This window comes from Xenopus laevis, chromosome 4L, assembly GCF_017654675.1.
Source record: "Xenopus laevis strain J_2021 chromosome 4L, Xenopus_laevis_v10.1, whole genome shotgun sequence".
In the NCBI taxonomy this organism is placed as follows: Eukaryota; Metazoa; Chordata; class Amphibia; order Anura; family Pipidae; genus Xenopus; species Xenopus laevis.
This window is the reverse complement of record NC_054377.1, coordinates 151251527-151278657: the sequence shown is the minus strand read 5'-3', so window position 1 is coordinate 151278657 and position 27131 is coordinate 151251527. Positions and strand designations below refer to the sequence as shown.

General features: G+C 42.5%; 1 protein-coding gene across 6 annotated transcripts in view; it reads right to left on the bottom strand.

Moving 5' to 3' along the window:
• Positions 1-1840: 1840 nt before the first annotated feature.
• The window catches only part of LOC108704021 (ERC protein 2-like), a 528894-nt gene continuing 503603 nt past the window's right edge, over positions 1841-27131 (bottom strand). For all 6 annotated transcript variants that reach the window (XM_041590955.1, XM_041590958.1, XM_041590956.1 and 3 more), the window contains one exon: positions 1841-3673. The gene's annotated coding sequence lies outside the window, so the exon portion shown is untranslated. The remainder of the gene's footprint in view (positions 3674-27131) is intronic.

The window sequence follows — 27131 nt, the reverse complement described above, 5'->3', positions numbered from 1 at the left end:
CCAGGCTGACTAGCACCAGTAGCCCTCTGGGGCACCCTCTATGTAAGTCTGGCCCAGTATACAGAGGAGGTATAAATATTAGAGGAGTTAGAGGAATATTTTCCCTTTCTATTGCACAAACAAGATGCAAATAAATCTCATGTTCACAGTGTTTCTCCGAGGCCCGAGATCCCCCAGTATTTACATCACGTCATTCAGCAGAACGTGACGAGATAGAAATAAACCAATCGCAAACAAAGGGAATTAGGGTTCAGTCTCGCACCATTGGATTTGTTTTTGTCTTCTAAAGAAAATGCCCTAAAATCTTACACTAGTGAATCTTGGCACATATAGGATTTCTGCACAACTGTCTCACCCCGTCACTCCCCCATTGTCTCACCCCATGACTCCCCCATTGTCTCACCCGTGATTCCCCACTGTCTCACCACATGGCTCCCCCACTGTCTCACCCTATGACTCCCCCATTGTCTCACCCGTGATTCCGCACTCTCACCCCATGACTCCCCCACTGTCTCACCCTATGACTCCCCCATTGTCTCACCCCACGACTAACCCATTCTCACCAGCGATTCTCCACTTTCTCACTCCATGACTCCCACATTGTCTCACCCTTTGACTCCCCCATTGTCTCACCCCGTTACTCCCCACTTTCTCACTCCATGACTCCCCATTGTCTCACCCCGTTACTCCCCAATTTCTCACTCCATGACTCCCCCATTGTCTCACCCGGGATTCCCCACTTTCTCACTCCATGACTCCCCCATTGTCTCACCCTGTGATTCCCCCATTGTCTCACCTCATGACCCCCCACTTTCTCACCCGTGATTCCCACATTGTCTCACCCTGTGACTCCCCCACTTTCTCACTCCACGACTCTCCCATTGCCTCACCCCATGACTCCCTCACTTTCTCAGCTATGATTACCACAGTCTCACCCCGTGACTCCCCTATTGTCTCACCCCATGACTACCCCATTGTCTCCCCCCGAGACCCCCCCACTTTCTCACCCGTGACTCCTCCATTGTCTCACCCCATGATTCCCCCACTGTTTCACCCCATGACTTCCCCACTTTCTCACCTATGATTCCCACAGTCTCACCCCATGACTTGCCCATTGTCATGGGGTGAGACAGTGGGGGAATCATGGGGTGAGACGATGGGGGAGCCATGGGGTGAGACAGTGAGGGAATCATGGGGTGAGACAATGGGGAGTCATGGGGTGAGACAGTGGGGGAATCACGGGGTGAGGCAACCAACAAAGATGATTTTAAGGTGAATATATACCTGCACTTTAGCTGATTTTTGAGGAGCAGAGGGTTGGCCAAGGGCAATTTGACATCATCACTGTAACAGAGTTCAGCCAAGGAACATTTGGGTATATTGGAGGTGGGTCAGACCCTTGATAATGATAAACAGTCATGTGACATCAGTTGGGAAAGTGACAGAAAGGTGATTTCTCCTAAATCTACAGTCAGTCCGTAGTCTCGCAAAGCGAACATAAGGCTCCTCCCCTTCCAGCCACATGGTCAGTCATGTGCAAAGGGATTGGCGCCTGTGCAATTTATCTGCGGAGAGATTTACACAACAAATAAATGAAAATGCATTGGGTCCCGTGGAACAGATCTGTGTTTCAGATACAAAATTAAGACCTTGGTGAGGGTGTGGCTGGGGGTGGAGCAATGCATATTCATTTCTCAAAACATTAATTTATAAAAGTTTCTATGAACTGCACATTATGCAATTCCATTAAAATCTGAAGATGATAGAAGATGATAGAAATATATATATATATTTATGCCCCCAACTATCATTTGTAAGGATATTAGAAGTCATCGACGAATCCAACCACCGCATAAAATGTACAAATGCCGAGGGTAGGTGATACCACCAGTTTCTAATATTCTTAGAATTGCTAGTCGGGGGGATATTAATCCTTATAATCCCATGAGTAAGAATGTCACAACATTAAGATGACAACGTCCCAATTGTTACAATCATCCAGTTGCGATGTCACAATTGTAGGAAACAAATAACACATTTATCATTATAACAGAATTAACAGCATTAACTCATCTCCTGGTGAGCACCAATGTTCTCAGGGGGGAAACCCAACCCAACGTGCAGATGTGGTAGCCTCTCGATTAAGTCGGCCAAGAACATTGGTGCCACTTGAAATGATGTCTTGGATTCAGATGTCCCATACTGTGTCAGAGGAACACGCCACAATTCTAATGCTTGACCCATTAATGCCTGAGTGTAGAGCGTGGCTCCACAGTTGAGTTGAGCTCTCCCGAGAGCAAAAGGTTCAACAGTTCCATTACATATTAGTTGATTTCCAACCTGGCCCAGAGTTTGACAATGACTGTACTTTGCTGGGGGTTATCTCCCCATTGATTGACTGCCTTCAGGTCTGGGGATGAACTATTAGTTCATATTTCCTGAGTCAAAAAGACAAATGCATTTGAGCATAGTCTTATTGGTTTGCTAAGGAAAAACTACAGCTGGAAGGTTCATTAACTTAATAGAATATAAGAGGTTTATTATTTAATTTACTTCCTGTGCCTTAGAAGAAAACCATGTCCAACTTCCTGTTCATCAGAACCGCAAGCAACCGTTGTGGGAGAGGCCATATGATTACCAGTGCAAAAGGCGACTGGAGGAGGTGGGAAAAGTCCATCATATATAATTTTGACTTCCTGAAACAACCTCATATCATTGGTGTAGCTTGCTATGGATTTTCTTAAAGGGCAAAGAGACACAGAGGAATTTTTTTGCCTTATGGTTTTATTCCAAAAATAATCTATCAAGCATCAAGGATCTTCCACCTGTGTCAGAACTACATTTCCAAGAATCCTATAGCCAGGTAGTATACGACTAGCAGCAGCTGCTATGGAGGCTTCCTGATCTCCAGGAGGGATGTCCAACAAATGGTCCTACTGCTCTTGTTGACCTTTACCTCCATCACCCCATCCAGTGCCCACCTCAGATGAATGAGGGCGATCAGAGGATGGTGGAATGTGTCTATTCAAGAAGTAGAACTAGAGGTTGGACATCCCTGGTGGAGGCAACCAAAAGCACATGTAGATCTTGCGGCTGGTTTGACTTGGACCTCTTGGCTTGGCTTGATGTGTATTGCATTAGGACCTGACACATTAAATGTCCATATACACAACCTCTGATTGGTGTCATTAGGCTGGTAAGATTCAAGAGACTAAAGTGGGGGAAATTCCCTTCAAACATTTCGGGAAAAGGATGTTGACTGGAAAGAGTAAAGATGACATCGCTCAACACCATAATCAAATGTATTCAAAATGGCAGCTACAACAAGAGGCAGAATTTACACCACTAAGTAGAATTTTCTCTGGGATATTCTAATATTTCCTCCTACACCTTGATGCACATACAAGGCTCAACCTTCATTTATGCCTACTGTGCCCAAGTGGCAGGAGATTGTTGAGTTACACCACTAGGAGACCTTTGAGGAGGAGACCTTGCTCCTTCTTTATACAGGGATTGCATAGAACACGCCTTTTTCTTCTGCTTGAGGTTTCACCTATGGGAGCAGGGCTCTTCATCGGGTTCTTGCCTGGTGGCATCGGTGAGGGAGGTGTCTAGATCTAAAGACCAGCATAAAGATCTGCCTTTCATTTTTAGGTGTCTTTCTCTTCTTTAACTGGAAGAAAAGGAGATACATGTTATCTGCCAAACATAATAAAAACTTAAGGGCCACAAACATAAGAATAATGGTGTCAATGGAGTTCAAAACGACATGTTGGTCTAGAGCAGGGGTCCCCAACCTTTTTGACCCATGAGCCAAGTTCAGGTGTTGGGGAGCATTAACAAAAGTTTATTGGCTTGACAAATAAAGACTCGGAGGCAAGATGGCAAGACCAGGGCAAGATGGAGGCAAAAGAACATGGCTACAGTCAGTAACTTTACATTGCTGTTGAGTGCAACTCATACATTAAGGACCTCTACATAAGCCCTCAACAGTGATTTAAAGAGTGCTGCCATTTTCCACAGACCCTCTGTACCAGCAATTGTAGCAGAAGATCAGAACTCTAGGAGAGGTACACCATTATTGCTCCCTTTCAGGCCCCGGGAGACCGGCTCTCCAAACACTGACACTTAAATAGTAAGCGGGGTCTTGCCCGTATCATCAAATATGCTTCATTAATTGTTAGCAGATGTGTTAATGTTTTTTAAATCTAAAACAAGTTGTACATATACATATGGGAGGAGGTGCCATAGTGTTTCCTTAAGACAGTACAGTATGAGGGTATAGCTTATTGTGTGCCCAGAACATTCCTTCTCTGTATATTTGTATTTATACATATGGGAGGAGGAGGTGCCATATTGATTCCCTTAGACAGTACAGTATGAGGGTATAGCTTATTGTGTGCCCAGAACATTCCTTCTCTGTATATTTGTATTTATACATATGGGAGGAGGAGGTGCCATATTGATTCCCTTAGACAGTACAGTATGAGGGTATAGCTTATTGTGTGCTCAGAACATTCCTTCTCTGTATATTTGTATTTATACATATGGGAGGAGGTGCCATATTGATTCCCTTAGACAGTACAGTATGAGGGTATAGCTTATTGTGTGCCCAGAACATTCCTTCTCTGTATATTTGAATTTATACATATGGGAGGTAGTGCCATATTGATTCCCTTAGACAGTACAGTATGAGGGTATAGCTTATTGTGTGCCCAGAACATTCCTTCTCTGTATATTTGTATTTATACATATGGGAGGAGGTGCCATATTGATTCCCTTAGACAGTACAGTATGAGGGTATAGCTTATTGTGTGCCAAGAACATTCCTTCTCTGTATATTTGTATTTATACATATGGGAGGAGGAGGTGCCATATTGATTCCCTTAGACAGTACAGTTTGAGGGTATAGCTTATTGTGTGCCCAGAACATTCCTTCTCTGTATATTTGTATTTATACATATGGGAGGAGGAGGTGCCATATTGATTCCCTTAGACAGTACAGTATGAGGGTATAACTTATTGTGTGCCAAGAACATTCCTTCTCTGTATATTTGTATTTATACATATGGGAGGAGGAGGTGCCATATTGATTCCCTTAGACAGTACAGTATGAGGGTATAGCTTATTGTGTGCCCAGAACATTCCTTCTCTGTATATTTGTATTTATACATATGGGAGGAGGGGGTGCCATATTGATTCCCTTAGACAGTACAGTATGAGGATATAGCTTATTGTGTGCCAAGAACATTCCTTCTCTGTATATTTGTATTTATACATATGGGAGGAGGAGGTGCCATATTGATTCCCTTAGACAGTACAGTATGAGGGTATAGCTTATTGTGTGCCCAGAACATTCCTTCTCTGTATATTTGTATTTATACATATGGGAGGAGGAGGTGCCATATTGATTCCCTTAGACAGTACAGTATGAGGGTATAGCATATTGTGTGCCCAGAACATTCCTTCTCTGTATATTTGTATTTATACATATGGGAGGAGGAGGTGCCATATTGATTCCCTTAGACAGTACAGTATGAGGGTATAGCTTATTGTGTGCCCAGAACATTCCTTCTCTGTATATTTGTATTTATACATATGGGAGGAGGAGGTGCCATATTGATTCCCTTAGACAGTACAGTATAGCTTATTGTGTGCCCAGAACATTCCTTCTCTGTATATTTGTATTTATACATATGGGAGGAGGAGGTGCCATATTGATTCCCTTAGACAGTACAGTATGAAGGTATAGCTTATTGTGTGCTCATTGTTAGATTGAGAACAAAAAGCTCAGACTGTTCTGATAACAGGGGAGAATGTCAGACCCATGTTTCATTAGGAGTCAGCGCAGGTATGTGAATGTCTTCCTTATGGTCCCTGCTGCCCCCAGTGTTCCCTGCCCCAGGCACTTCCTGGCCAATTAGGGGGTCTCTGCTCTTGCAACATTATCCTTTGTACGAGGCCGAGGCCTGGCACAGCACAGCAACCTCCTACCTTGATTTATATAGTGATTTCAGATGCAACTTTAAATTCCTTTACTTTTATAGGGAAAATGCTGCAAAAAAAAAACCCACTCAAACCCAATGGTTTTTGGCAATTAGCTGAAAGAAGCTGTTACCCATCAAAGTGTGGCATTGTGTAGGAGTGAAACAACAGCTTTGTTTTTTCCCATCCCTTGCAACCCCCAGCATCCGCACAAAGGATTCCTATCCACAGCATCAAATATCAGCTTTGTGTCTGTAGAGGGCTCCCTGTAATGTACCCCAAGGGGCATAGTCAGAAACTGCTCAGACTGCACTTTTTGGATAACAGACAAATAATCTGAATCCATTTCCAGTAGTGATCTTACTGGAACGTGTTTGATTAATGCAATGCTCTGAATACTTTTTTTGTAAAGTGATCTTACTGGTATACATGGGGTTAATACAATACTCTGAATTTGTGTGTATGGGATTAATGCAATAACAATCATTTCTGGAGTTAAAAGAAAACCTACTGGCATGCTTAGTGTTAATGCAATGCTCTGAATCAATATCCTTTCATGGTTTTACTGGCATGTGTCAGGTTAATAGAAAGCACTGAATACATGTCCTACAGTGATCTTACTGGTATACATGGGGTTAATTCAATACTATGAATTAATTTCCAAAATTGATCTTACTGGCATGTCTGTGGGTTAATGCATTAATATGAATATATTTCCTATGCAATCATCTTGCCAAGAACACTCTGACTGATTTTCCTAGAGTGATCTAACTGGCATGTCTGGTGTTAATGCAATGCTCTGCATCCATATCCTATCATGATTTTACTGGCATGTATCGGGTTAATGCAATGCTCTGAATACATTTCTTATCGTGATCTTGCTGGTATATGTTGAGTTAATGCATTTCTCTGAATTCATTTCTACAGTGACCAGACTGGCATCTCTGGTGTTAATGCAATGCTCTGAATCCATATCCTATCATGATTTTACTGGTATGTATTGGATTAATGCAATGATCTGAATACATTTCTTACAGTGATCTTGCTGGTATACGTGGAGTTAATGTATTTCTATAAAGTCATTTCTACAGTGACCTCACTGGCATCTCTGGTGTTAATGCAATGCTCTGAATCTACATCTTATCATGATTTTACTGGCATGTGTGTGGTTAATACAATGCAATCTGAATACAATTCCTACAGTGATCTTGCTGGAATATGTGGAATTAATGTATTTCTCTGAATTCATTTCTACAGCGACCTCACTGGCATGTCTGGTGTTAATGCAATGCTCTAAAGTTAATACCTGTATTGATATTACTGACATGCCTGGTGTTAATGCAATGCTCTGGTTTTTTTTCCTACAGTGATCTTGATGGCATAAGTGGAGTTAATGCAATGCTCTAAATCAGCTTGGGTATAAAGCAATACTTTCTGTAGCGATTGTACTGGCATTTCCGGGGTGAATGCAGTGCTCTGAATACATTTTCTCCTTTTGATCATAGTGCTGATTTCTTATAAAGCAGGTAAATCTAATCACTGTGTATTCTGACAAAAGCTGAATACCGAACTGAATTCTTATGCAAATTAGGGGTGGGAAGGGGAAAACGTCACATGATTTCCCTCCCCGCCCCTAATTTGCATATGCAAATTCGTATTAAGATCCGGTTTGGCCGGGCAGAAGGATTCAAATCCGAAACCTGCTGAGAAAAGGCCGAATCCCGAACTAAATCCTGGATTCGGTGGATCCCTAATTTCCGGGGTCAATTATATTTTTCTGTTGGATGAACGTTCATCCCTTAAAGCTGTCGTTGAGTTATAAAAAGACTCCCAGAAATGTTTTTGGCTTCTGTAGTGAATGAAGACACCTGTCTGCTCCCGGCTCCCATTCCCTTTTTTTTTGTTGCCGTATTTTGCAGTAACAATTTGCAAGAAAAAGTTGCTTTGGTAAACACAGTGGGGTTAAAGGGGAAACGGTTTAATAACGGCAGTAAAACACAAGCTATTTTTGACATATGGGCTAATGTCTGTTACGTTCCATATGTTTCCCAAATGTTTAAATCAAGAAGAAAACCCCCCAAACAGATAGGCATTGGATTGCCCCGCGCTAACCTGTTACACATGGGATCCACATTAAAGGCCCACGGCTGATACGCCGATTAGGAGGGGAACAAGAGATGGCTCAGAGGTTGCTCATAACGTAGGAGGTCACTTTAAACGTGAAACATACGGTTTCGCTTATCTGGGCAGAATTGCCGGAGATACAATACAAATGACTGTAATGTGACGATATTTCCTGGTGGGGAGTAACATTAAAAAAAAAAAAGACCCCCACGCGTCAGTTCAATAGGTTAAAGTGCTCCCAAGTGCAAAGGGCAAGTACAGTGGAAGTGGAAAAACTGCGCATCTGGCTGAATTCTCTATCGGTACAGGGTGAATATCTGCATGTAAATGATGATAAAGAAGTTTATTGGGGGGTTTGGGGGAGTTCTGGGGGGTCATAAAAAATATTATTAGACAGCAAATGTTTCCAGCACAAGTCAGAGCTGATCAGAACTAAGGACTAGAGCTGCTGTATTGACTTTGTTACTCGCCCAGTGTGGCCTTATACAATCCAACTCTGCAGCTAGAAATGTTGAACATGATGTTTTGTGCTTCTGTACCAGCCCAAGGCAACCACAGCCCTTTAGCAGTAAAGATCTGTGTCTCCAAAGATGCCCCAGTAGCTCCCCATCTTCTTTTCTGCTGATTCACTGATTCACATGCTCTGTGCTGCTGTCACTTACTGAGCTTAGGGAGCCACTCACAATATACAGTACACATAGAATAGAAATGTCACAATATAAGGCTGATTAGTAATTAATACACATAATTACTACATGGCAGCACAGAAACCAGTGCAATTAGCATCAGAATTGAATAATCAGCAAACCTGTAGCATCAGCTTATATTACAGCCAGGGAAGCTCATTTTCTGCTGGATAATTAGTGACGAGCCCTAAGCTTAGCTTCTCAACAGCCAATCAGAGCCCACTGAGCATGTGAGTGTCACAGACACTTTCCAAGATGGTGACCCCCTGTGACAAGTTTGAAGTCCTGGATCATTGCTGCTATTGACAAGCTCAAACTTTAGCCTTGTGCAATAATATGTAAAATATGGCATTTTAGCAATATTCATTTTTTAATGGTTTAATTCTCCTTTGAAGATTATGCTGCCCCCAATGATGTATAATAAGATTTAATAACTGAAGTATCATTGTTCTGTGTATCCTATAAACCTCCTTCACCAGAAATAGGTCTTTATCCCTCTCTCTTTCTGTCAGGAATTTTGGCAAATATGTCAGGTTTTAAAGTACAGCTAGGGAAGGTTCTGATTGGATCTCAGATACAGGAGGGTGTCACTCTATAAAGTACAGCTAGGGAAGGTTCTGATTGGATCTCAGATACAGGAGGGTGTCACTCTATAAAGTACAGCTAGGGAAGGTTCTGATTGGATCTCAGATACAGGAGGGTGTCACTCTATAAAGTACAGCCAGGGAAGGTTCTGATTGGATCTCAGATACAGGAGGGTGTCACTCTATAAAGTACAGCTAGGGAAGGTTCTGATTGGATCTCAGATACAGGAGGGTGTCACTCTATAAATTACAGCTAGGGAAGGTTCTGATTGGATCTCAGATACAGGAGGGTGTCACTCTATAAAGAACAGCTAGGGAAGTTTCTGATTGGATCTCAGATACAGCAGGGTGTCACTCTATAAAGTACAGCTAGGGAAGGTTCTGATTGGATCTCAGATACAGGAGGGTGTCACTCTATAAAGTACAGCTAGGGAAGGTTCTGATTGGATCTCAGATACAGGCCGGTGTCACGCTATAAAGTACAGCCAGGGAAGGTTCTGATTGGATCTCAGATACAGCAGGGTGTCACTCTATAAAGTACAGCTAGGGAAGGTTCTGATTGGATCTCAGATACAGGCCGGTGTCACTCTATAAAGTACAACCCAAGTCCAAGCTAAGAGCAGAGTTACACAAAGGTCAGCTGACAACATGGGCTGCGTGACTGTAAGGGGCGGGGTCAGTGTATACAAATCATCAAAGATGTCTGCCATCATTGGGAAGATAAGCAAACACAGAACAATAAAAATGAGCATTTGTGCTTCAAAGAAAATCATTTTCTGGAAGGAACTAATGGGGGGGACGAGTGCAAATGAACAACAGATCTTCTCATTACTGATTTAATAGGCCCTTTAACCCTGTAAGTGCCGGCAAAAGTAAAAAATCTATCACATTACCACACTGCACTTTGACCTGTGTGTCTTGCCAGTAAGATCAAAGTAACCCGTCACTCAAAGGGTTAATAGCTGTCAAAGCAACGGGCATGTTGTTAATATCAGCAGGTTCTGAGACAATGTCCATTGTGACATCAACAACCGCAGAGCTTTCTAAAGAAGGTCTTCCCTTTTAATTCTGATGTACCAAACTTTATTACTAAAAATGTGGTTTATACCCTAAAACGGGGGAATTGCGGGATGAAAGTGTCCCTTTAAGAGACGCAGTCAGACAGATTCTTTCAGCTTCCCTGGCCTGGAATTCCATTTATTCACAAACGAGGTGACTAATTATGTGTCTCTTTTTTTGAAGATCAAGGTTTCTCTATCTGCGCTTGATAATAACAGAGTTTACCACCTGGGACCCACCAATGGGCTCCATTCCACCCTCTAACAGCTGCCTTAGGCCAAAGCAAGTTCAGACAAACAAAACCCTCATCTCCAGAAATGTAACTGTTTCCTATCTGTCTGTCTGTCTGTACTGGACATCCGTCAGTCTGGAGCAGCTCCCACAATCCTCACTCCAGAATAATAATTCAATTATAAAACACAAGAGCCATAAATAACCTGATAATATATCCTTATCATTTACAGTAGGGGGTACATTATCCCTTATAATACATGAGTGATACTCGCAGTTCCCTGTATAACTCAGCCTGTAGCCTTGTGTCTTTATATGGTCACAGAACAACCCCTCAGTGACTTCTAATATCCTTATCATTTACAGCTGGGGGTACATTATCCCTTATAATACATGAGTGATACTCAGAGTTCCCTGTATAACTCAGCCTGTAGCCTTGTGTCTTTATATGGTCACAGAACAACCCCTCAGTGACTTCTAATATCCTTATCATTTACAGCTGGGGGTACATTATCCCTTATAATACATGAGTGATACTCAGAGTTCCCTGTATAACTCAGCCTGTAGCCTTGTGTCTTTATATGGTCACAGAACAACCCCTCAGTGACTTCTAATATCCTTATCATTTACAGTAGGGGGTACACTATCCCTTATAATACATGAGTGATACTCAGAGTTCCCTGTATAACTCAGCCTGCAGCCTTGTGCCTTTATATGGTCACAGAACAACCCCTCAGTGACTTCTAATATCCTTATCATTTACAGTAGGGGGTACACTATCCCTTATAATACATGAGTGATACTCAGAGTTCCCTGTATAACTCAGCCTGCAGCCTTGTGCCTTTATATGGTCACAGAACAACCCCTCAGTGACTTCTAATATCCTTATCATTTACAGTAGGGGGTACATTGTGCCCTGTCTCTGTGTTAGCTCTGTGTAACTGTCAGTGTCTGTCCCTTTCTGTTCTCTGCACTGCTGCTTCTGACTCCTGATACAACTTCCCAATATCCATTCATTCCTCATTCTCACTGGGTTTATAGTTCTGTGTAACTGTCATTGTGTCTGTCCCTTTCTCTTCTCTGCACTGCTGCTTCTGACTCCTGATACAACTTCCCAATATCCATTCATTCCTCATTCTCACTGGGTTTATAGTTCTGTGTAACTGTCATTGTGTCTGTCCCTTTCTCTGCAGTGCTGCTTCTGACTTCTGAAACAGTGTAGCAGACATGAGTTAACAGACATGGAGGAGAACTGATTTCTGACTACATTGTTTCTCGAGTCGGAATGGAAAGGGATAAAGAAATACAGCAATTTGCCTGGGAAAGTGTCCCTCATACTAAGGATGTCAATGTGCAGTCAGTCTCTCCAGGGAACAGGACACATCGGTGCAATAAATAACTGATTACGAGGGGTAATTGCTGGAGGGCACTTCATTCTCCCCCGGGGCTATTTTCCTGTCACTGAGATCTCAGCCGGAGGCACCAGAACATTCCTGCATTATTCTTCTTTACTTTACTGCCCCTCTGCTCAACTGCACTTGGGGGAAAGAGGAAAAAGAGGCACTCGCCTAAGTTTGCTCATAGTCTGTACAGAGAGATCCCATAAAACTATGGCAGTATAGGTATTCCCTGTACTAAGCACAATTCAGCAGGAACAGTCCCTAAGTTTGCTCATAGTCTGTACAGAGAGATCCCATAAAACTATGGCACATAGGTATTCCCTGTACTAAGCACAATTCAGCAGGAACAGTCCCATAAGTTTGCTCATAGTCTGTACAGAGAGATCCCATAAAACTATGGCACATAGGTATTCCCTGTACTAAGCACAATTCAGCAGGAACAGTCCCTAAGTTTGCTCATAGTCTGTACAGAGAGATCCCATAAAACTATGGCAGCATAGGTATCCCCTGTACTAAGCACAATTCAGCAGGAACAGTCCCCTAAGTTTGCTCATAGTCTGTACAGAGAGATCCCATAAAACTATGGCACATAGGTATTCCTCTGTACTAAGCACAATTCAGCAGGAACAGCCCCTAAGTTTGCTCATAGTCTGTACAGAGAGATCCCATAAAACTATGGCAGCATAGGTATTCCCCTGTACTAAGCACAATTCAGCAGGAACAGTCCCTAAGTTTGCTCATAGTCTGTACAGAGAGATCCCATAAAACTATGACAGCATAGGTATTCCCCTGTACTAAGCACAATTCAGCAGGAACAGTCCCCTAAGTTTGCTTATAGTCTGTACAGAGGAACTTGATACTTTTTATTTGTTTTTTTCTGGCTCACAATCTATAAATTAAAACAAAAAGAGAAATGGTAACTAAATGATAGGTTGATATAACTTTCCACTTCCACAGAATTAATTTGATTGTATCAGGAGACCAAAACATGTCAGTCCCATGTAAATACAGCAGGTAATTGTATTGTGTGTGACGGGGGGAAGAGAGGTAATGTCATTTATAACAAAGATCATTTCCAGACGAAGAATGAAACAGGACTTAACACTTTGCTCTTCAGAGAATAGAAAGGGATAATGACAATAGTGAATATAGATGGTGGGAAGATTAGGAATTCTAGAGGATCTGGATTAGACAGCAGCTCTTTAGCTGGCAAATGGGTCTTGTAACCCCTAGCAACCAATGGTCCTGTAACCCCTAACATACAATGGTTTTATAATCCCTAACAACCAACAGTGTTATAACCTGTAGCTCAGATGCTTTGCTTTCAAACAATACATGAGTAACACCTAATGATTAGTTGCTATGGGTTACTGCCCCAGGGCAAAATAAATGTCTTTTATTACATAACTGTAGAGACTGCTATTTTGGAGAAAACAAAGTCCAAAGTAGCTGTAGCACACAATCCAGTTTTGCCAATGCAAAAAGTGACTTTTATTGGCTCATTGCAAACTTCAAAAACATGGCAATTTTACTGGCTCTTCGCAGGGGGCCTTGTATGCTGTTTAGCACCAGATACCTGAAAAGGTTGATGGAGTAACAGGTGAGCGCTCTAATTTTTTGTGTGGAATTGCTATATTGGAGAAATGATGGATGGTAGAAAAGGTGGCAGTTGCATCTCCATAAGGTCGGCTGTAGCTATGGGACTAATGTATGGGCAGTGTTGGCCAGCCAGTCCTGTTGGCACAGCTGTTTTTTTTTCTGAGTCCTAGTTATTTTCTGCCCGTCCATGTTAAAATGCTCTACTGACCAAAACACAAACACAATTAGTCTTCCCTCCCGACCTTCACGGGGTGACATTTTTGTTTTCTAACCTCCAGTCAAATATCATCAATTCTGGGAGGTAGGAAGGAAAGTGGCCCATTTATCAAAGTCGAAAACTTGGGCTAAAAATGACAACAGTAAATACATCAAGAGACTTTGCTCCCTGCGCATTTTTTTCTTCCCTCTGCCGAGCGCGGTTCCTCTGTCCTGTTTCAGCCACCAACCCGCCCACAACCTTCCTAAAGTGGCGGCGTATTTAAAGATAATTGATTAATGAATTGGTCTGACAAGAAACAATGCGACTCGGGGGATTAGGAGAAACACTGACGTTGATAAATGTCCCCTGTTGTGGCACAGAACATCTGATTTGGCTCTTGTGTTGAATAATCGGGTGGGATGGGGCAGGTATGTAACCCCCCTGTAGGGCTCGCTAAGGCTCCTGCATCAGGAACTTTTGTCTGTTGATCAGACTGTCTATGCAGTGTAGCCACAGGGCCGGGTTTAGAGCAAAATGGAGATACATGACTGGGGCCTTAAGTAGATACATCAAAGATGTCCAACGTGTCCAATTATATCTGAAACTTACCCACGTGGTATCAGTGAAGGCAAACCCACTAAGATATGAGGAACATCTCACATGCATGACATGTTTCATCAATGACCGTACCTATGGACACTGGTCTGGGTCATTTTGGTGAGGCCCCCATACTGGGTGTTGCTGGCTGGCCTGATAGACCCCCAACACTCCCCAACCACCACCTCCCTAAGCCCTGCATGGACTCATCATCAATTCACTCCAGGTCTCTTGTCTCCAGGAGGTGCAATTTTTATAGTGTGGGGCGTCTTATCTCACAAGCATTCTAGACTGGGTCAGCAAATGCTGTGAGTTATTCACCCCAAGATTGCAAGACCCAGTTGGCCACAATCAGTACAAGCATGAAAGACTCAGTAGAACTTACGTATGGCCAGCCATTAGAGATACAGAAGATATGGAATAATTTTATGGCTTTTTCTCCCAGATGCAACAGAGGTTGTTGAGTTCCATCAGTTCTCATCATCAATTCATTCCAGGTCTCTTGTCTCCAGGAGGTGCAATTTATATAGTGTGGGGAGTCTTATCTCACGAGCATTCTAGAGTGGGCCAGCCAGTGTTGGGAGGTATTCACCCCAAGATTGTAAAACCCAGTTGGCCCCAATCAGTACAAGCATGAAAGACTCAGTAGAACCAACGTATGGCCAGCCATGACTAGAGATACAGAAGATATGGAATAATTTTAGGGCTTCGCTCCCTGATGCAACTGAGGTTGTTGGGTTTCATCTGTCATTGATATTAACTAAATATTTCATGTAGCATTGGGGGCACTGACTTCTTGCCATGGGGGGGGGGGGAATTGAGATTAATTTGCCCACGGATTCAGGAAAAGCAGAGATGTTCTTGGGAAGAACTCCTCCCGACCAGCCATCTTGCCAAGGGGCACATAAACATTTCTTGTTGTGCTATGTGAGCTTGCAATAATCTGGCACACGCAGTGAGTGGCCCCCAAAGACATGTGATTCGAGCGCTCAGATATTTTAACTCACAGCCCTTTGTCCAGAATCCATTTCATCACTACTGAGAAATCCTCCATTCTGACGATGGGGCGAACAAACAGTGCAACGGGGGCAACATCTGGCAACAATTAAACATGGGAAAACATGGAGGCTCAGACGACAGAGGAGATATTGTGTGAAAATGGGCTGCACATCCTTCTTAAGCGCCGACACAATTTTACTCAGACAATTCGCCAAAAAAAAAAAAAAAAAAAGCAAAATAAAAGTTCACCGACAAATGAAAATGGTTTTGTTTCTAGGAAGGAAACTTTATATCCTGTTCAGTAGATCCCTTGCCAGTGGTTAAACCCTTGTGATAACAATGGCACATCTGTATGTCCCATGGTATGGGTGCCCCTAGTGGGTGCAAGATATAGGCACGACCTGGCTGGGAAGAGTCTGTTTTGGTATTGCGTCACGTCAGCCCTCAAAGGTGATTTAATAGCCTCTATGGGAGTGTTCTGGTAGGACAACATCATACCGAATCATCCAATAAAGATTCTGACGAATACCAATTTGAATCCAAATTTGCATATGTAAATTTGAGCCGAATCAGTAAAGTTACATGGCCTGTCAACAACTAATTGTCTCCATATCTATGAATCTGTCCAGTTATTGGTCTCCTCTGTCTGTATCTGATGGTCCCATCCAGCCAAAACTTCCACATCCACAGTCCCCAATCGGGAAATTTGGACCTACAGTAGCTACACCCAGCCTGGGCCTTGCAAAAGAGCTGCCTTGGGATGTCACTGGTCCAGGTGGCTGTGCACCAATGAATGCACTTTGCTCAGAAGAGTAGTATTTGTAAGCCCTCCCCCGGCCAAAAAGACCAACTTATCTGGAAGACTCTGGTCTCTGGCTCATTAGTGGAGTAAGACAAAGGCTGAGCAATTTGGAAGAGGGAATACAAACTATGGCTGGGGACTGACCTACCAGTTGCTTGCACCCAACACTCTAGAGCCTAGAATAAAACTGGGTGCTAGTGAATGTCCTATACGTTAGATGATTCAGTGAATATATGACAACAAGCAGTACAGAGAAAGATTGATGTAATTTGTGATAGTATGACATCACAGTGCACACCCCTTGCAGTGGAAGGCGTCTATGCAATGGCTCTTCCTTTATTAACCCAACCGGCCATCTAGCAATTCTGGATGAACTGTCACTGTCGGCATTGCCAGGGGCCCCTCCATACTAACTAACATTGGCCCCAGTATTTTAACCTGAGAAAAAGAATCAATCTAAACCCCCTCCCCCATCTAGTGATGGTGTCCCCCCCTTCATTCAGAAATCCCCGGATTAATACTACACATATCCGTTCCTAGGTAACTGCATGCTGGTATATTTAGAAAGGGATTACATACATTGCCCCAGGGAAGTTCCTTTCTGGAATGAACTCTTGTAGGGAGTTCTTGGAGTGAAGGCAACAAATCATCAGACAGACGGCAAGTTCCCTTTTATTCTCTTGCCTTTTTTTCCTCCCTACGTTAATTTTTTTGAGGAAAGAGTTTCGCTGATGGATTGTTTGCTTGTGTGACGTTTAAATGTTTCCCTTTATTATGATCCTCAGCCAGATCCCATACAATCGGCACTTTGTAATGCGCGAATCGGTGCGCGTGTAACTGTTGCCAGATGGAAACCCTTTATCTGTGCCTATGTATGGGGGGGATTGTGCTGTTTCCTAGTTAAGAACTTGGTGTAAGAGGTAAAACACCGGCGGGTCAAAGAAGGACAATGTTTGCTATAAACAGGTTATAGTCTCATTTTTATTGACTTTATGCAGTCGCTGCACCCTCTATCCTCACCATACAGCCAACAACCAGAGCTTCCAGTGGAAATGTCTCCCTTCGTCTCATCTTCATTAATTCTTCTTTGTATTCTCCCTGTATTATACTGTCACAGATGTGGGTAAGTCTGGGGGCAAAACGGAAGTGTAGTTGACAGTTTCGTTGAGTGTTGGTAGTAGGGATGCACCCTATCCATCATTTCTATAATGAATCATCCATGAAAGATTTGGCTAAATTAGTTGGCAGGAAGTCAGTCCAAACCAACCCTTTCCCAACCCAAAACCAACTCTTTCCCAACCCAAACCAAACCTTTCCCAACCCAAAACCAACCCTTTCCTGACCCAAAACAACCCTTTCCTGACCCAAACCAACGCTTTCCCGACCCAAAACCAACCCTTTCCCGACCCAAAACCAACCCTTTCCCGACCCAAACCAACCCTTTCCCAACCCAAAACCAACCCTTTCCCGACCCAAACCAACCGTTTCCTGACCCAAACCAACCCTTTCCTGACCAAACACAAAACCTTTCCCAACCAAACCAACCCTTTCTCGACCCAACCAACCCTTTCCCAACCCAAAACCAAATATTTCCCCATGTGTCTTCATTCCTTATACCCACCCTCTCTACCATCAGGTACCAGTATATACTGTTAATAAGTGACGACTGTCACAAAGGAGATGGTATATGAGTAAAATTCACATTAGACTTTTAATCAGCCCCAGGGCTCACATGAAATGAATTTACTTTATATGGAAAGTTGAATGAGAAAAGCTTTTATTATCACATACAGTTGGGACTATAACCCATAAAATCCCCAGTGGGTGAAGACAGAAAGTGCACCTGTAATTGCCACAGCCGTACAGAATCAGAAGGGACATATACAATAAAGGTCAAATAAAATTGTGGCCCAGACATAAGAGTTTAAGCAAAGTTAGAAAATTTGGAGAAGGATCAAAGGATGGACATTGGAGATAAGGCAATACACGGGTCAATTCTACTCCTCCAGACCTCAACAACCAAACATATCTGCCAACTGATTAAGTTGGCAGCTTATTGGGCAGTGGATGGGACATTCCGATAGGTTCATGGTTCAATATATAGCCAAAAGTCAGCCAATATGCCAATTGAGCAGGTTTAAAAATACCGGTGGATCGTGGAATGCATTGGTTCATTGATGTGGACCTCGATCCTTATTCTCCTCATTGTGGCCATAGGGCCTCAAGGTGGGCATATCAGGGAGAGATCTACTTGTTTGGTGACCTCGTCAAATGAGAGGATCTCTGTATGTATGGCCAGCTTTAGACATCGGGAATCTGAGCCCAAGACCTTTCCTGTTTTTGCTGCCTTTCTTAACCAATAAAGTTTAGATGACTGAAATTAGAAACCCAGAAAGAAGGTTGAAAGAGGACTTGGCCTGGAGATAAAGTGATCAGCCTTTGATCTGAGATCTCATACTAGATAATTTCCCTATGGTAACTCCTTCTGACTCCTTCTGGACATATAACCTAATCTCCTGGTGTCCCGTCTGTTAACCAGTCAAGATCAACCTACAAACAGCAGAGAATTAGTACCTGGCCAGGTCTTCTTCATGGGTCACTGGTACATGTTGAGGCACATCATGTGACATAACATGGTGCAACTTAATAGGTTAATGCAAAACAAAAAAAAGGCTTAGCAGAAAGTTCACTAAGAATCCCACTACTGTTTGAGCTTCCCAAAAAAGTAAAAACAAAATCAGATATACATATTGAACTGAAGACATACCTTCTAAATATTATATGAACACATATTCATGCCTATACCATGTGGAGGATATATTGCCCTTTAAACTAACTGCTCTTGAGATCTCCCATGACAGACGATCATTTAACTACCTAGCAATTTAAAGAGAAGCTCAACTAACTTCCCTAATGCCAGTATTTATTTATTTAGGAAGGATATAAATGAGCTCAGAGCAATAGCAGAGACGTGCAACTAAACTGCTGGGAGAAATAGAAGAATGGAACTATGAGGAAAGACTATCAAGCTTGTGGTTGTTTTCTTTGGAGAAGAGGCACTTGTAAGGGGTCATAATTACCCGTTATAAGTACATTAGAGGACATCATAGACAGATAGAAAAGAAACACGAAAGTGCAAGAGGACCCTCCTTTAGACTTGAGGAAGTTTCACAGTGAGGCTGATGAATACCCTGCTAGAAGATGTTGGCATGACTGGTTTGATTGTCTTTGTCTTTAAGAGTAGCTTGAAGGTCTTACAATCAGCAACTTCCTCCCGATTTACTCCTTTTTGAACAAGTAGATTAGGGGTCACCCGGGTCAGTGGTGAGAGTGGATCACAGGTCAGTGGTGAGAGTTGCCAACTCCCTTCATTGTACTATATTTTCATCAAGTCTACTGGAAGCCTGGAACTTGTTTCGGATCACTAAAGATCCTTCAGGTCTTCTTGGACAGGCTCATCATGGCAAGTTCCCACTGTTGGTCCCACTGGGCCAGGGTAATAATTTCTTCTATAAGCTGTAGGAACTCTTGAGGTTCTTGAGATGTTCCACCCTGCTATAGGGATATAATCCTATCAAATACAAGGCTTTCAACAAGTTGGGGTAAGAATACATTTTACCCAGGGGAATTGCTTTACTTCTCTGCACCGAGTAATATTTTCTTTCCTCTAGCTTTTTTCTTTCCTCTATTGTTTGAAGGATTTTTTTGCTCCTTGAATTAATGTTTAAAAAATAAATTAGGCTAAGAGAGACTTGAAAAGCTTGGCACAATTACTGATCGGGTATTAGAACAGGTCTTTCATATAAATGGGAAACATCCCTGAAAAAGTTTAAATGAAACCCAGAAAACTAATTCCATAATATTCTTCATCTGAAAAAAACACGGGAAAAGAGTATAAAAGGAACACACAATGGATATCTTAGATAGGTAAGGGGTGGGGGGTTAGGAAAATATGTACCCCCTACTGTAAATGATAAGGATATTAGAAGTCACTGAGGGGTTGTTCTGTGACCATATAAAGGCACAAGGCTGCAGGCTGAGTTATACAGGGAACTCTGAGTATCACTCATGTATTATAAGGGATAATATACCCCCTACTGTAAATGATAAGGATATTAGAAGTCACTGAGGGGTTGTTCTGTGACCATATAAAGGCACAAGGCTGCAGGCTGAGTTATACAGGGAACTCTGAGTATCACTCATGTATTATAAGGGATAATGTACCCCCTACTGTAAATGATAAGGATATTAGAAGTCACTGAGGGGGTGTTCTGTAACCATATAAAGGCACAAGGCTGCAGGCTGAGTTATACAGGGAACTCTTAGTATCGCTCATGTATTATAAGGGATAATGTACCCCCTACTGTAAATGATAAGGATATTAGATGTCACTGAGGGGTTGTTCTGTGACCATATAAAGGCACAAGGCTGCAGGCTGAGTTATACAGGGAACTCTGAGTATCACTCATGTATTATAAGGGATAATGTACCCCCTACTGTAAATGATAAGGATATAAGAAGTCACTGAGGGGTTGTTCTGTGACCATATAAAGGCACAAGGCTGCAGGCTGAGTTATACAGGGAACTCTGAGTATCACTCATGTATTATAAGGGATAATGTACCCCCTACTGTAAATGATAAGGATATTAGAAGTCACTGAGGGGTTGTTCTGTGACATATAAAGGCACAAGGCTGCAGGCTGAGTTATACAGGGAACTCTGAGTATCACTCATGTATTATAAGGGATAATGTACCCCTACTGTAAATGATAAGGATAATCCAGTATTCATTGAAATGTTCCCATCCAGTTCCATGAAATACAACTGACTCAAGGATATTAAGAAATGAGGAAATATTTGGGAATAATCTTTTCGTAAGACATTTAGTTCCTGACCTTCACTCCACTGTAAGATAATGTTACAGATCTCTGTTAATGAGTCCGGCCCGGGAAACCCAAGCTCTGGTCTGAAACATTTCCCCTAAACCAACACTACAGTAATCATGTAAAAATGTCGGCACTCCCAGATACCAATCACACTGCGGCATCTTTATTCCTAATTAAAATCTGAAATGTTGAGTTCCAAGGTAATGGCAAAGTCTACTGTAAACGTTTATGAGGGGAAAATGGAAATCTCATTTCATTCAAACCAAGTCGCAAAAAAAAAATGAGGGTCTCCATTGTCTCAAGTGGTGTAAAAACTTCATCAGCCGCAGCTTGGATACATTCCATATTTTATTACAGAATCCTACGTAATTGGTAACAGTGTATTCCCCGAGCAATATTCTCCAATGTAATATAGAAAAGGCTGGGAAAAATTAATTGTTTGGTGGCAGCTTAGCGAAATGAAGAAAAAAGAATCATTGGCCCCTAAAGGGATTCAATAAAGCTTTGAAATCACCGTCATAAAGAATTCCGACATAATTTCCTCCAAAATGTGCTACACACAGTGGTGTAACTACTGGGGGGTAGTGATGAGCGTATCTTTACCGCTTCACTTCCCCGAAAAATTGGCGAAATTGTGAAAATATTCTCGAAACAATTACATTTTGCGAAACACATTGAAGTCAATGCGCAAAAAATTTTATGCGTGCGACAATCTCCAAATGCATTAAAGTCAATGCCCGTTTTTTCTTATGGCGACTTTTTTGTCCTAATGCATTGAAGCACATGGGCGTTTTTTCTTATGGCGACTCTTGTCCTAATGCATTAATGTTCATGGGTGTTTTTTCTTATGGCGATTTTTTTTTGTCCTAATGCATTAGGTCTGGCCACACAGGCAGATTCGAGGAGATTAGTCGCCAGGCGACAAATCACCTCTTCTTCGTGGCAATTAATCTCCCCAATCTGCCTTCCCCTGCCTTAAATGTAAATCGCCTGGGGTCAGGCACACAGAGCGCTTCATTTTTCAAAGTCGCTCAAAGTTTCCTCGTGAGGCAATTACGGGCGACTTCGGAAAACAAAGTGCTCCGTGTGCCTGCCCCCAGGCGATTTACATTTTAGCCGGCGGAAGGCAGGGGAAGGCAGATAGGGGAGATTAATCGCCACGAAGAAGAGGAGATTTGGCATTTTTTCTTATGGCGACTTTTTTCCCAAATGCATTAAAGTCAATGGGCGTTTTTTCTTATGGCGACTTTTTTTGTCCCGATGCATTAAAGTCAATGGGCATTTTCTCTTATGGGTGTTTTTCGCAGTGAATTCTCACCGAAACTTCTCAGAAAAATTTGCACATGGCAAAACTCTGAATTTCTACGCGAATCCATTGCTGGCGAATAAATACGTTCATCACTACTGGGGGGCCCCATGGGTAGTGAGCATAACACACATTTTGGTGGTATAACTACTGGGGGGCCCTATAGAACCTGCTGGGGACACTTTGGAGCTAGGGTGGAGAATGTGTACCTGGCATCCAGGGTGGGCCCTGACTGACGCAATAAACGTAATATTTGGTAGCACCCCATTTGGAAAGAATAGATCAAATCCCATAGCCATAAATGAGCTTCCTCTATCTCTCTGCTGGTGGTTTGGACCTTGACAAGTGGTTTCACTTTTCTCAGCCTTGTCCTTGATGTACTTTTCAGATCACTCCATGTTTAACAGGATTTAATTGCCACTTCAAAACAGTCAAGCATTTTGTTTTTCTCCATTCCTGGTGTTTTCTGACGTGTGCTTGGATCATTGTACTCCTGGAAGACCAATAATCTGCAATGGAGACTCAGCTTTGTGACACTGGGTTCAATTTTGCCAACCAAAATGCCTTATTAATCTCTTGACACAAATACACCCAGTCCCAGGTGGGGCAAACCACTGAAAATTCTCCAAGAGTGAAAGAATGGGATTATATTTCTTTGAAGGCTTCATTTTTTTCCAGTTAACAAAGAGACTGTGCTCTACCAAAAAAAGCTCAAATGTTGTCTCTGTCCATAAGACATTCCTTTGGCTTGTCCAGGTGTATTTCGGAAAACTCCACACAGACTTTCTTATGGTTCTCAGAGGTGCGGTCTTCCTGGGTCTCCAACCATACAGCCTTCTGAGTTCACTGAGTTGGAGCAAAATGGAGACAATAGAACAAGATGGCAACAGCTGGAGAAGATGGTTACACCATGACAGAAGGGCAGGTTACAAAGTGCAAAAACTAGACGCAGGCTGCTATTTGTTCCAGGCTTTGCACCCTACTCCACTGTCCTCCTCTGGATGCAGGTTATTTTCCCATTGAGTTGTCAGGATAGGGGTCTTCCAGATTCTGCTACCATCCAGCACCTTTCCATTAAGTTGGGTAAGAGAATGCAGAAAAGCTGGAGCACAAGGGACTGTATATGCCCCCTACTTGCTGTTATCCCTCTAGTAAAGCAATGCTGCATGAGATATATGGGATACCTGCATGTCTTCACTGACCTTCCGTGTGTGTGTGCAGATTTATCTTCTAGGCAGAAGAAGTCATGCAAGAGAATCCAAGATGGCGGCCTCCATGGAACTGTAATTTTTTAATAATTGGCAGAACTAGATAAAAATGGCAAAGTTGTTGAGATTCCAGATTTCCAGTGTGTAAAGGGAGTAATGTAAATGAAAAAATAAAGATTAAACAGAAATACAGACAACTACTTTACTAGCTAATTTCAGGACAAGATGAGCTTTATATGCCCCCTACCAAGAGAAAAAGGGGAAGGACATAGATCCAACCTATAGGCCTCCATTTGTTTTAAACCTAAACAAAACGTCCTTGACTACTTGGTAAATATCTAGATTTTAGTCAGTCCTGAAACCTCATAGTAGCTACCATAGGTCTCCCGCTATTATAGTAGAGTGCCATGTTGGGCAAGTGTGCCGCCCACCACTCAAGCCTCAGTTCACTGACTTCCCCTAATGTAGCCCTTTTATATCACTTAATTGTCTGCTCTGTTCAATTCCTTGTAATCCTTTTGGGGGTCTATCATCCAAAATCCCCTTTTGCTACCCTCTACTGACCTGAACAAACCAGTGTTGTCAGGTGTTTACTATTCAAATCAAAAGGAGGCATCAGGGGGAGCTTTAATTTTCAGCTCAATGTGCTACAACGTGTCTACCTCCTTGTATTTTCTTCTATAAACGTACAGCAGACACAATGCATAACAGATGTCAGCCATCTTATAAGAGATGACGTCAATTTCATGACATGGCCTTTTTATATCAGCCCATTATTTTTCTAACAGTTTGGAAAGAGAAATAATAATTAAAAGCTGGACTAATTAAAGGAACGCTCTGTCAGCAAAAGCATTAACTGGCGCCTGTAAACCTCAAGTGATCCCTTCAAACGTTTGACTTCGGGGAAGATTATCCTCTCCCCACCTCTTGTGAGCCTTCTGTAGGGACAGACTCTTCAACGAGCCTCCTCTGCCATCAGAAACAAGTATAGACAGTAGGGCAAGATGGAGAAACAAGTACAGATATATACTGTATACACACATATATATCTGCTCCAACATCCTCACCTTACAAGTCAGTAACCATCCCACAATGTTGTATGTTACAGGTGCAAACAGGGGTGACTGCCCAGGTGTCAACACATTACAGGGTCATGTACAGCAACAGCTGTTACAAAGAAGAATGTAGAACAACAGGTACATTTGGAGACAGAAGAGCAAGATGGTGACAGAACAACAAGTTGGGTGCAGTAGGGCAATATGGCGACAGAAGAGCAAGATGGAGACAGTAGGGCAAGGTGGAAACAGTAAGGCGAGGTGGAGACAGTAGGACAAGATGAAGACAGTAGGGCAAGATGGAGACAAGAAGGATACAGTAGGACAAAATGGAGACAGTAGGGCAATATGGAGACAGTAGAGCAAGATGGAGACAGTAGGGGAAGATGGAGACAGTAGGGAAAGATGGAGACAAAAAGTAGGGCAGGATTTAGACAGTAAGGCAAGATGATGAACGAAGTCAAGATGGAGACAGTAGGACAGGATGGAGACAACTTAATAAGATGGCACTAGTACAAGATGGTTATACTAGGGAAAGATAGCAACATTAACATTTGATAGGGCTCATTTCCTGATGTCATGGCAGGGTATAAAATGTAAATAACAGGCACAAGCCACCATGTTTTTTTATTTTTTACCCTGCCCCATTGTCATTCCCTGTGGGTGCAGGTTCTAGAATAGAATGCAAGGATCTGCATTTTCCCAATTAATACAGCAAGTGTACAGGCAGAGAATGTTCATGGGGGAGGGGTGGCACATAGGTGATCTCTCTATTAAGCCCTGCCTATGCCCTAACTTGCAGATGATTTAGGTACGAGGTGCAGAGTTCAGCAAAGTCACAGATGCAAATGATCACAGGTGACTTCAATGTTGTGCCCCTTAGTGTTCTAGGACTGATTATTGGTAATGAGTTTTGCTCTACATGTGCCCCTACAGCACAAACATCAGAACCCATCAATAGTTGCAGGTTGTCAGGTGGTGCAACAATAGCTAAAAGGCTATAAACAGTCCCGCTTAGTAGAATGGGGTTCCACAAAGTCTGTTTTGTCTAAGCTGAGAACATCCCTTTCAAAACCTACATTACTTTCTATTGTAACACACACTTTTCAGTTCATTATTTGAGGGGGGCCCACACTGATAAAACTAGGCACATGTTTCTACACACTGTGTGATGTTGGTACAACTATATGTTTACCCATGGAGTAGTGATGCTTAGGGAAGAGAGTAACACTAGAGTAAGATGACTACTGTGATCACTGAGACAGAGACAGCAGAATAAAAGAAATAAACTGAGCTGTGTCAGCCCTAATTTACTGCTCGTTAGTGTAAGTAGGAATTACGTTGGTGTCCCAATGAAAATATTGCTGTAGGGCCCGGCTGTGGTTCCACCCTCACATCGTTACAGGGAAATGCTTTATGGACGCTCTGCTTCTTGCTTGAAATTGAAGCCGGGGTAGATAAATGGAATGTTCAACGTCTAATGATACTTTTTATGGGACAAACATAAAAGCTGAAATGACAGTTTCTCAACCACCCAGGATGTGTCTTCGGGACATTTCCATAACGAACCATGAAAGCTGCAATTTCAACTTTTTATATTGCCTCAGTAAAATGTATCATTCAGTCTGGAGAATTTCTTCCTCCTCTTCCTCTCACATTCTCTCTCCCCAAACTCATACATGTCAAAGTCGGAATGCAGGGTTATTATTCCTTATGGGTTGCATTTGCAACCTTACACTGTCTAACATACATACCTCAGTGTGTATTATGTGTGCTGAAATCCTGAAACTAAATACAATGGAGTTAATCCTGTGAATTTGTCTGTGGTGCTGAGGTCTAACCTGAGAATGAGGACCCTCAGTTTGCCCTGATGCCTGTTGGTGGTGCTAGTATACGAGGTGATCCCTGAATGGGGTGCTGGGAATGTTCAGATTGAGCATCACTAATGGTTTGGTACCACATTGGCAGGAAGAAGTGGGGAGATATGTTTGTCAAAGTCAACCACAAAAGGGCCAGGATATCTCACCTTTCAGCACATGGTAAACTGCCATACCCATGGATACCACCATCTATACAACTTATTATAAGACAATGATCATATCACCAATTATGCTGGTTGGCCAATGATCCCACACACATGAAGGTCAATGGCCAACTAAATCCTTTGAACTATCAACTCAAGAAAAATCTGAACCAGGGCCCCTCTACATGACCCCAAAACACTACCTGTTGCTGTATTCTTTGCATTCTATACAATACTGGACATCTGTAGGACCCTGATTCTGGAATATTGACTGCACAAAGCAGCCCCCGGGTTCCATATAAGCAGCGGTGAATTCAGAAATTACTGGCAGCAAAAACATTTCAAAATTTCACACCCCAAATGTTGACATACATATTTATATTGGTAT